This window comes from Pithys albifrons, chromosome 8, assembly GCF_047495875.1.
Source record: "Pithys albifrons albifrons isolate INPA30051 chromosome 8, PitAlb_v1, whole genome shotgun sequence".
Lineage (NCBI taxonomy): Eukaryota > Metazoa > Chordata > Aves > Passeriformes > Thamnophilidae > Pithys > Pithys albifrons.
The window spans coordinates 32,870,019-32,882,681 of NC_092465.1; the positions used below are offsets into that span (position 1 = coordinate 32,870,019).

Consider the following 12,663-nt stretch of genomic DNA (forward strand, 5'->3'; position numbering starts at 1 on the left):
TAATAAAACCCAGTACATCCCAACCTGTTCAAAACCATCCCATCTTGCAGTAGTGATTTTTGTTTTACAACTACTTGTAAAGATACTCCCAGTACTGTTTTCCATCCTGTTCTGATCTTCCAGGCAAAAGCTGTACTAGTGCTCTTTCTGTGCTTTCCAAGCAGTTCAGTCAAAGGAAAGAAAACATGGTAGAGGGGAGGATAAAAAAGAGAAAATCAAAGCACTTGCTATCAGATTATCTTTGAAATCAGCTCTGAATAAACAATACAAGTCAGTATTTCAAATGTCGACACCAAGATGACTGATAAATTTATTTAAGATAATTTATGCAGCTCATGAAACACTTCTTGTGGTTCCTGTCCCTCTTTTTCAAGTAATTCAGTTCAATCTCAATTAAAACAATTATATTCCAATTTCCACGTCAATATTTGATCTTTTTTAGATTGGTACACATGGACAGTTACAGCTAGAAAAATAACCCAAACCATTTTATTTTCAAATAATCACTGATGCAGCAGGATTTCTTTTCCATACATCTTGCATGAATGAATAATCCTGGTTTACTAATGTAGTACCCTGGATGAGCAACCAACCATTTGCTCTTTAAAGAACAGGCACCAGACCATTTTTGTTTTACAGATCTGAGGATACAATGCAATAAGTATAGGCAGCAGTTATATTTCTATTTTATTATTTCCATACAAAGTCCAGACACAAAGCAGTTGGTGCAGCACATCACAGTGTAGCTAAAGCCTGCAGAAGCCTTACACACACCCACAGCCATTCCTGCTGCCTGCCCTCACTACTGACAGCGACACAGGGAAAGCTGTGCACACACAGTCAGTGAAACCAGAAAACACCCATAAGGGTTCTGAAGTCCTAGGGGTGGTTTTAGTGGGATCCCAGGAACAAGCAATGGCATTACTGGGGTAATTTCAACAAGTATTAGTTTCACCAAAAGCTGCCAATGCACAAGTAGCTCTCCTCCCAGGGATGGACCACAGTAGGGTGTAGTAGTTTTGGCTTTAGTCAGCATAGGTCCCCATTTAGGCCTCAGTTTTCAGCAGGCCTCAAAGGTTGTGACACAGATTAGAGGGGACAGGCATCATCTGACTTAAGCAGCCATAGAGGTATTTCATATCATCTGACATCATCAGGAAGTGTCGGGGAGTACAACAAGCAAGGTGGGAGGAGTCTCTGGGCTCTTCGGTCCATGCTTCTGACCAGGACAGTTCCCGCTCCCTGACTGCTGATATCAGGCCCTCCTGCCGGTCGGCACGTCTGCTTAGCCGGGGACGTGAGCACATTCCTGTTAATTCCTCTTTCCCTCTTGCTGGGAGGTTTCCTCTGGGGAGGGGGTTTGGTTGGTTTGGAGTTTCACCTGTTAGCTGGGGCGACCTCGGTGAGCCTGTTGTTGTTTCCTGTCACTATGTGCTATTTCATATTCTGTGTTAAGCTCTCCTCTTCTCTGTATAAATATAAAAACCTCACTGTGTTTAAAGCCTCGTTTCTGCTGTTTTCCCTCACTCTCCTGCTCTGGGAGTGGACTTTTTGACTGGGTACCAGGCAGTTGGCATTTTGCCAGCTCAAACTATAACATAGGGCTTTCACCAGTGGAAGTGAGGATAATCAACTCAATTTAAATGAAGTAACAAGCACTGAAGAAAATTAGAACTGCAGCTTTCCAAGCAAGTGCAAGTGTGTTTAACTTAGAGGTTTACTTTCAAAGAGAACACAGACAGCTTAGTGTATGCTTAGGATATATAAGCAATAGCAGAAGTTTTTTCAGGTTGTTCACCTTCTTCATGAACTTCTCACACTCAGTTTGAGAAAGAGAGTTTGCTTTACCCTCTTAGATACCTCTGGCCATTGTCTTGCAGTAGACTCAACACTTTGGCTCCCTCCATGATGGGATCATAACATGCCCTTTTTCAGAATGCATTTTTTTCCCGTGTATTCCTGTCCTCGTCCAAGAGACTACTGAAGAACATACTTGAGATGGCTTACTGCATAGAGAATCTTCTAAATAGAAGCTACACACACACATCCAGAGGCAGCTGGCTGGCCTCATTTCTAGAGATCACCATTCAACTATTTTGTTTAAAACAGTGTAACTACGCATATGTTTCTTGTGAGCAAGGATTATTACCATTTAAATAATCTACACTAATAAAAGCCAACATGTATTGACTGCTTAGCTAAAAATGGGTAGGATTTGCCAAAAGTGTGTTCGTAATTTCAATTCCAACAAAACATCAACAGAACAAATTACAGATGTGGCTTGGGCAACAAATAGTATCAAAACACTTAATCAGAGTACTTTCACTTCACACTGAAAATGTTATTAAACAGGGAAACAGAATAAGCTACATACATTTAAAATTCACTCAAACCCTAACATAAACAACTTCATCAACCTCTCAGATGCTGACAAAGCACATGGTTAAATACCCCATAAAATTTGCCATTAAAAGAAGACCAACCCAAACCCCACAAGGTTAATTTCAATCTCCTCAGCTGAGTTTGGGGATAAGAGAGTGCTATCAGAGTACCATAAGCAGCACTTACATGTTTTCAATTAGAAAAGCAGAGTTATAGTTAGACATCTGCAGTATCTCTGTTCACAATATTCTAACAGATAAAGAATAAAACTCGTAGGAGCAAGCGAGCTGCTCTCTGATCACAGATGCTAGACAGGTTTTGTGGCAGAAAATGATTGTGTTTCTGACAATGCCTGACACACACAAAACTGCTGGAAGAAATTGAGTTGTAAACAAGTGTGTTAAGAGCTTGTAAACAAGCCAAAAGAAAGGTGATTCGGAAAATCCCGTTGTAGTACAAGGCGCCCTGCACCCAAGAGGGGAGTCCTTCCTGTAAACCACTTGCTTTGGAAGGGAAAACCAGTTGCAACAATCAGAGGCATTAGGGAATAGGAGGAATGTGGACGAAGCCATTCGATTACTCATCACTCAGGAAGACACACCTAGGAAAAGAATGTTTCTCCACCTTACTCCTAGGAGTTTTCTTCAGCTTGGTCCAAAAAACCAAATCCTACTGGGAAATACAAAACCTGCACAGGATTTCGCAAAATGGTTAATTGACAAAATATGAAGAGTTCTGACTAGGGAAACTAGGGAAAATTTGTTTTGTATCAGATGATTTCCTTTGGGGCAGATAGAAAAGAGAAACTAACCAAAAGGAGAGAGAAAAGGCTTAGAAAATAATTTCATTAAGCTAACAAAAATATAAGTAACAGGCAAATATCCTGAGCAGGAGGCGACACAATACTCTCAGTCAACAGTGACCTGGAGATGTGGCCTGGGAAGGTGAGTGTCTAAGCTCCATTTCAAACTTTAGGCAGTCACAGGGAAAGCAAACACCATCTTCTTTCCCCTTTTTTCTTCACAGCCATTAATTTTCATGGCAAGGTTCTTCTCCCAGTGAGGAGGAAACTGCAGAATGGCAGGGCTGCAACCAAACAAGTGGATTTGGTGGCTACATCGTTTGCAGGCAGTTGGACTGGTGAGTGCAAGGGTGGGAAGATCTGAAGCTGAAATCATCTCCTCAGTAATTGCTTTTTAACACTGCAAACAATGCTGGTTGCTGTCTCTGCTTTACTGTGCACAGGCAGTGAACAATGGAGCAGAGTGGCAGCTGCCAGCTTCCAGCTCCAGCACCCCCAGTCCTCCCTGACTGCTGAAACAACACTGCAGTTCCACACAGACATCTCCAAATGCCTGTGGGCTCCTTCAGAAATGTTTTGATATGTTTTCTAAATTTAGAGCTGCCTCAAACAAGCCAGGAGTGGACATCCTTAGGAAGGGGAAGAAACAAGCCATGAATGTAACTGGTTTCACATGTCTTTTATTTCCTCCTAAAAACTGGGTATTCCTCATGACTTATTTGGGGTTTGTCCCCAGCCAATCCCTTTGAATGGCATAGGATATAACAATTACCTGTGCTGAACATTTTTTGGTGCATCTCTTTTATATTCCACAAAATTCTTCCATAAAAACCTCCCTAAAAGCCCCAACTTGCACTCATCCACTCCCTTTAATAAAAAATAAAAGTACAACAAGCTGTCCCTTCCCTCTCACACACAGTTTCCATACAAAGCCAAATTTAGCTTCAGAAGAGGTGAAGATTCAGACTCTTTTCCCTCTCAGACCCCAGCCTTTCAAACACACTGGATAACATTTCTTAAAGAATGAAGCACAAAATGTCTTAAACCCTGTTTTCAAAAGGGCCACAACACACAGGAATGTGTGATTCATTCACTTGAAATGAAACTTGGGCTTATAAAGTTATTTCTGAAGGTAAAATGAGAAACTTTGGAATATAGTGATAGCTTCAAAAATATTTGTCTGACTTAGACCAAAACACCATGAAAATATTGTCCTAATATGACATGGGACATAATAAAAGAAAAAAATTATAATAGAAGACAGCATTAGGTAACACACAAAACCAAAAAAACATCATTGTGTTATGATGCACTTGCCTCTTCTTTTGTATGAAAGCAACTGAAACACTAACTTGCCACAGTCTTTTCTCGTCTGAAACAGCAAAATCATTAAAAAATGACAAATCAATGAACATATTTTGGCGCAGACCCTAATCTGCACTGTCATGCAGCTTTTCCTAATGTTTGTGAAGCAAGCAGTTCTATTCATGATAATGAAAATATGTGTTCTTCAAGTTTATAAATGATAAAAGAATGGTTTGTAGTACTATAAACAACAACAGCATTTAAACAGAACTTAGTGCTACAAAAACATGCAGGAAAAATAACTCAAAACCAGCACAACTCTATGGGCTTTACCAAAATTGAACAATTTTCTGCCAGCTAAAGTTCTTAGTCTACACTTAGTTTTGGAATTCACAGAAGTACATTTTGTCACTGGAAAACTTTAAAGTTCTATCCATCACCACATTTTCAAAACCATTCATTAGCCAGAGTCAAGTGGCAGACATACCTTCTGGCTGGAGGCAAATCTGTACAAATACAAAGTTAATGTTTGCAATTTTTTAGCCATACTGAGGATGGAGGAGAACTGGTCAAGGACTGGTCTTCTGTCTGCAGCTCTTACCTTCCCACTACCAAAGCATATCCTTCAGTTGAGATGGCAATAACCTCAATGGGGCAGAGCCCAGCCAACAGCTGTGCTGGCCCTCGGTCCTGCAGCCAGGGCACCGTGTGGATGGAGTGCCCAGAGGTGTCACTGGGGCTCCTCCAGTGTGAGTGAAGAGAAGACAGAAGTGGTCTGGCAAAAAGCAAAGCAGCTGGAAACCACATCCCTAAAATACAGCTCACCTTCCCACATGCTCAGTCTCCTCCTGCAAAAGGGAAGGGCAGGAACACCCTAATCTGAAGGCTAAAAACATTCTTCTGTGACAAAGATCACAGCCCCTGCTCTCCCCAAGCTCCTCAAACCAGCTGGAAGGAGTCACACATTATAAGCCTCATACCACTGTGAGAAGTGTTTCAGCCCACAGGTAAAGCATTTCTCATACAGTAGATCAACCAAAGGAGTATTCACGGAAGTTCCAAGGACAAGGAGACAGTAGTGTTTTGCTATAAACATCAACATCAAACAGAGGCCAGGAAGCAGAAAACTTGTAAGAAACTCATGCATTTCATAGCAGTTTCCCAAAAACTTGTCTAAGTGACTTTCTACTCTTCCATTTCCTAAAAATAATCTCTTCCTTTCCATGAGAAAAAAAATACTGTTAGGTAAATAGATAACAAAGGGATATCACCAAGACAGGTGAGGACAGAAACAATTCCTTGGGCAAGGTTACCATTAATTTTTGTTTTACTGCAAGAAGGAATATCAACATCAATAAATACCACAAGAATAACCTTCACTACTGAAGTAGAACTCTGAACATGTTGCGAGCACCAATAAATCCTCAGACAAGTTGCTAATGGCACAATCTTAAGAAAAAAATAGAGAAATAGAAAATTGACTTGTTTCACAAGAACAGTTTTCTATATGTCTTTTAAAGCATTAGGAAAAATGTAATTTTAAAGTATTGCACTTCTCAGCATATTTACTTGTAAATATTTATATTGTATTGTGCTTATCAATTATTAGAGTGTTATGTTTTAGTGGATTACATTACTTATGGAACAAACTGCAGTTCACACTGTCCAAACAAAAGGAGTTATACTAAAAACAAGAATATACCTTCTTCAGAAATTTATTATTTGGTTTTCTATGACAGAATAATTAGGATATAAGAAGAGTTTTGTTTTTAACTCGAATCCACAAGTACCAGTGTCGAGTCAAATCTGGTGAGGGATTTCAGTAATGTCAGCTTAATTTTTACTCTACTATACAAGAACTTTAAAATGCCAGGTGATTAGAGCCAGCAGAAAGGCTTTACACATGTTCTCTCTCAAAGAGCTCAGACACTTTCATCTGCTCCAAAAGACAGACAGATGGCGAACATCTTGCTCACTTGTCTGTATTTCACATCCCATTAGCCATTTGATCATCTAGATGGAATCAGAACAAGATTTTCACCTGTCCTGCTACTTTCAGGTGGATAATGGAGTGCTGGGGGAGCTTTGTTAGTGTTTTGTTTTTAACAGCAATGGAGTGAGATTCAGCAATGTGGTCCACCATGAACGGGTAAACACAGCTCTTAAAAGTAAACCAGTTCTGGTAGAAAAGATACTGGACACTTGAGCCTTTTGAATCATATGATGAATAATTTTCCAGAATTCACACACAGTCCTTGCTTGGATGGGTAGGTACAGGTAAAAGAAAGATATGCCCCGACACTGAGTATGGTTGCTTCTATGCTGGCATCATCATTTCTGCTCTGGAAGTACTGATAGTTCCATAAGCAATCTAGAGAAGCTATTTATTTAATTACTGGCAGATTGCTTTCAAACCCTCCCTTGCATTTTCTTTAGGAGTGGGATATTGAAGGAGAGGGAAACATCTGAAATCTTCAGGTCTCAAAACAGCAGCAAATTCTTGGTAGTGTCCTGAATTTTTTCAAGTTGTATTTATTGTATCCATTGCATTTTCACAGTCACATTGTAAAAAGTGCTGCTGACAGAAAAGACAGAGACCAAAAGACTCATTAGATATTCCAAAGTTAATCTCCAAAAAAAGCACACTGATTTTACAAATAAGTTTAGATCCACTTACAGTAAAAGCTCATCACATTTAGCAGATGTGCTGTAGAGGTTAAAATGTTTAATGAAAGCATCTAATAAGTTTTAATAAAAGAGTTTAACAAAAGGCACCATCTTACTACTCTACTGAAAGATATTTGGCCAGTCTTGAAAAGTCCATTGGACATACCATTGTGCACATATGCTCAACAGCTCCCAAAAAGCCACTCTTCATGCTCCCCTCAATGTGCATTAAAGTTAATTGAAGTTCTAAAGCTGATTACTGATGTTCCAAAGTTGATTAAGATGAAGTGAAAACCCCAGATGCCTATTTAGACAAAAGCAACCAGAAAATGCTGGGTAGGTACAAGGGAACTGCAAAAGAATGGGGAGAAATGTGCCTGCATCTCCCCACACATGTCCCCATGTTATCTTTACTCCTATACAGACTTCACAGGACACATGAGATGCTTTCTTCGCTGTAGTTCTCTCTCCAGGAGCTCAACAGGCTTGCTCCAATTTATTATAAATGTAAAAAGAAAGAACTAATCACCCTTTACCCCCAAGGGCTCTGAACTATGACATTACAAATAGCTTCATAACTCTTTGAAGTCACAGTTTTGGTGGTTTTTTTTTTTAATTGTAAAAACTTTTAGGATTTGATTTTGGCTTTTAGTGTAAAAGATCAATAAAAAGTTAACAAAGATCATCCTGTTATAGAAATGAGGAGTACAATATTATATCATCATTTGCTGGCTTTCTTTTCTTTACAGTCCAATTCCTACAATCACTTAGTTCCCAGTGCTGAAGATCACATGATGAAAAAAATCACTGTCATACAATTTTCTAATACTTGATTTTCTCATAATCAATGTATTAACATATTACATACTTCCAAAACAATGACATACAAAAGTGTTGTTCACTTAATAAGAGTTTAAAAAGTGTCATTCACTTCGTAAAGACAAAATCCGTGATTGAACACAATCCCTTACTATTAAAGCCAATAGGTATCTCTAACCTTAATACATTCAGAATTTTGCTTTAATTGGTTAGCCTCAAGGACAGTACTAAGTTTTATTTACACAGAGGAGATGGGCTTTATTAAGCAATTTCAAAAGTTTTCAAAACGGAGAAAATTTGGCAATATTCATTTTCTCACTTCTACTAAATCAATGTCACATAGAGTACCTTGAAAACATTATTATATTGTTTTTTAGGCTTAAACACTACATTCCTTTAGCTTATCAGAATACATTCTGAAGAATCCAAGCATTTTGGTAAGGTTGTGATATGAAGAACCAAACTCCTGTTTATGACAAATTAATCTCATCTCTGTCTTTTAGATCAGGTATGTGTTCAAACAGTTAACTATGACATATGTTCAAGAGAAACAGTCAGGTTTTGTACACCATTACTGTTATTACTAATCTTATTTCAAGATTTTGGCAAGTGATCCATCCTAGAGCAATTTAGTAGAAAATACTGCTACATCATAGAATTTCCAAGTTAGCAAGTGCTAACTGTATCTTTTAATGCAGTTGGGACTAAGGAGAACACGTGTGATTTTAAAAACATTATAGATCAGCAAGTTTAGACTCCAACATTCACCACATCACACAAAGAGTGGTACTGGCTGCTTGGGACTGGGAAGATGCAATTCCAGTCCCTGCTGCAATTAACATCCATGCAGCTGAAACACGCTGCAAGGCTAACATCCTGTTCACAGTTTGTTCAGCTTTGCACAAAAAATCCCTCAGTGAGGCAATTTCAATATTTGGGAATGAAAGATTGTCTTTTTCTGTCATTTAGAAGCATATGACACTTGACCATGATCCTTATGCCACTACACATGGCAACTCATTCCTCAGGTAGTCACCAGTCTGTGCTGGACATCCAGAACCAGAGGAGAGGAAGGACAGAGATCATCCTCCTAAGTACTGGGAAGAAGTTCAGACAACTGCTAACAGCAGATTCAGTGACTGATTCCATTACTGCATGTAAAAGAAGTGGGATGACAAGAGTAGGTACTAACAACCATCCTGTTTGTCAAAGAAAGTAATTTTTAAATCTTTCTCTTGAAAATTGAGGGGGGAGGAAACAAAGAAAAAAAACCACAACAAAACAAATCTCAAACTTCAGCACAAGAATATTTTAAAAAACAGAAATGGACTGTCGTCAGCGTATTGTACTGAATGGCTTGAATTCCTGTTCCAGGCATTTATTTTCCCTTTCTTGGTTTACATACCTAAGACACCAACTCCAGTCTTGGCTTTGGGTACAGTGACTAGATTTGTAAACAATGAAGCAAGCAACAACAATTTCACAGCACCTCAATCCTTTCATGAGATTTAACCTTTATTACCGAGCTTTCAAGAATTCAGTGTATGAACTTCCAGTGTATCAAACATGACCTCATCTAAGCGACCTTTACCAATGTATTTATGCAGGTGAAAACTGCAAGCTAACTCCACTTACACTGTATTCATGCATCTTGAATATCTGGCCCCAGCACCAGGCACTGAAGCAGCCAGTGCTGCCTGGCGGCCCTGGAAGGCACGGCTCGCAGGGCTAACAGCTCTCCTGTACTGACAGCACAACTCCACCAGTGTGCACATACTCATTCATGAGATCCTTGTAACACAAAGCCACAGAGAATCTTCTCCTAGACAATTATCGGCAGACACTATTTTGAGGGAAGAAACTACAGCAAAACCTCAGAACACAGAGTGTATTCATGCTCTTCAGAAAATACTTCCTTCAAAAAACAAACCTAGGAATCAACTGCTGAAACAAAATCAGGACCATCAACATAAAACTGCCCCCCTATATCCCATCATTACTGCAAACTCCCGTGGTGTAGGCAGTCCTGTGGTGTAAAGGAGAGCACTCTGGACTCTGAATCCCAAGGACCTGAGTTCCAGTCTCAGTGGGGACCGACCCCTGGCAGTTCAATGCCTCCCTGTCATCCGATCCCATCAGATCTCAGATGCTCAACAGGGTCAGCCCTGGTTAGTACCAGGTGCTGTAGACAGTCCCAAGGACTTCACTGTCACTGTCCAAGCTCGTTCGGCCAGGGCAGATAGACCTCAGGACTTAAACAGTGGGGCCATTTCTGCACATGCTGTGCCTCACCTAAAAAATCCCCTGTGCAGGCTGGAAGGGCACACCCACATGGGAAGAGCCCTTCCCAAATCTGTGTTCACAAAGTCTGGCCTTACATACATACATACTCCAAACTATGGCTACTCCCTTCCCTTCTCCTTCCCTCAACAACATACATTGATGATTTTATGAATCACATGTTGATTTTACGCATCACGCATTCAGATTCCTGAAGTTACTTCCAGGACAATCACATGCCAATAATACTGGTAGTTGCCAAAGAAATAAATTCCTGTGTTTTGGATTCATATACGAGCACATCTTCATGGATGCTCCTTCAAGACTGCTTTTCCAAAAGTCTTTATTGTTGCCATACAATCAGAGAATGAGCCATTCAAGAGCGCAAGTTGCACATCTCTACTGGTATTTATGTATTTCATAGAAGTTAATTTCAAAAGAAATAGCTAGGAGTACTGAAAAAGAACAAGCTTGTATGAAATTACCATCTTAAACAGTCTTGCTTCTGCTGCAGTTGTAATTTTTCTTTTTTTTTTTTTTTTGGTAAAAAATGAGCATAAAGTTAGTAATGGAAAAATACAGCAACATATGAGAATTTGTGTAAGAGAGAACAGTCATTGTAGCCCAGTGCTATAAATATCCTGCTCAAACACATCACATATTTAGCTACAGTTTTCTGCACTTTTCCAAAACTCATTCTGTTTTAATAGAAAATTTATGCAAGAAAACTCAAGCAAAGCTCATTCTTTGGAAATTGCTTTAATACATCTGCACATTCATAGATGTGCACTCTCAACTGTCTCACTGATGGCAGGCAGGCAAAAAGGATTCTTACAGAATTCTGATATCTTTAACTGCTTTTAAAACCAAAAAATATTAATCAGCTGAAGAACCGCATCATCTGGATCGCTTGAGAAAAATTGTGCTTTTCAAAGAAAGAAATCAGTATCTCCACAATACCAACATAAACTCCAACATGTACTTCCATATATGAAGAAAAAATATGAAGAAAACCAAGTTCCATTATGGTTGGGGGGAAAAGAGACGAATATCAAAACGAAAAGTTACTAGTTACCTTGCAAACTAGAAGAATAAAGCATTATTTAAGCTAGGAGAGAATTACATGCCTTCATAAACCAGAGAGGAACTAAAGAGGAAGCAATGTTGGAAGCGGGAGTAATGGAGACATTAGGTATTACTGTATTTGTGAACATAAATTCCCAATCTCTTTGCCAAACCTCTGCTCCTTTCCCTTTTCTTTGTTTATGACATGCTTTACCTTCCTTCACAGAAGTAAGTATTTTGTCTCTTAAAAGGTCCTAGCTGACCATCCAAGCTTAAATTAATCCTTTTTATATTGAGGGCAGCTCATATTCCTTGGCGATGGTCTGTGAACATAGAATAGTTCACTTCAACAAGATCTTTGACAAATGATACTCTTATTTTTCATTTATTAAATTTATAACCAAGAGGTTCTCCTCCAAATACCTGGAATAAAAGGAGGAACAATTCACCACTATACCTTTAAATCTGCTGAACTATCTGATTTAGGAAACAATTCTACATTTACCATACCATTCTATTCATCTATTTGTTGCTAATATGAAATTTTGGACTAACTATTTTATGACACTAAGAGGACATCTTGTCTGCCACTGTATTATTTAAAACATTAAAATATTCAAACATTAGATCTTACAGAACTGGTCTGAATGTGTGGTACAAATACAAGTCTCCACTGTTATGAAGCCTCCTGTCAAAAAGATGACATTTACTTTTCAAAGTTTTCCCCTTTTTTGGCTAAGGCAAAAGGGAACAAATGTGAACACAAAACCCAGTAAAACTTGTCTGTGTATCCTCCCTCAGGTTACTTTTCATGATACACACATTTTAGCCCTGAATTCTCATCCACATTCAACTCTATCCCACAACTCACAATGAACTGAATGATTTTTTGGGGAATACATCTGTATTCTGGCACTGTGTCCATGGTTTCCAGCAGTGAATAGATTCATTCACATGAAACCAAATCTTTGCTTTGCTCAGGGTCATGAACAACCTCACTTGTGACATTTACATCTATTGATCTGCCTATTTTGTGAATGCTCCAGTACAATATGTTGATCAAAATTACAAATTGATAGTTCACTGCATTAGAAGACCTGCACTTTTCACCTCAAAGTGATTTTTTTTACCCATAAGAAGAATCACCCTTCTATACCTGTTTTAATTATCTGCATTGTGCCAGTTTCAAATTGGTACTTTTTCCAGACTCAGGCGTTAGCAAACAAATCGTATAGAACTTCCCTGGTGACAAGAGGCAAATTGCTAACAGACACTGCTATTTCCCCTCTACTGAAAAAGTTAATTTGGAGAGTTATCTGTATTCAATAGACTGCCAGCCATCA

General features: G+C 39.0%; 1 protein-coding gene across 5 annotated transcripts in view; it reads right to left on the bottom strand.

Moving 5' to 3' along the window:
* The window catches only part of GULP1 (GULP PTB domain containing engulfment adaptor 1), a 153,482-nt gene that overhangs the window by 81,120 nt on the left and 59,699 nt on the right, over positions 1-12,663 (bottom strand). The window lies entirely within an intron of this gene.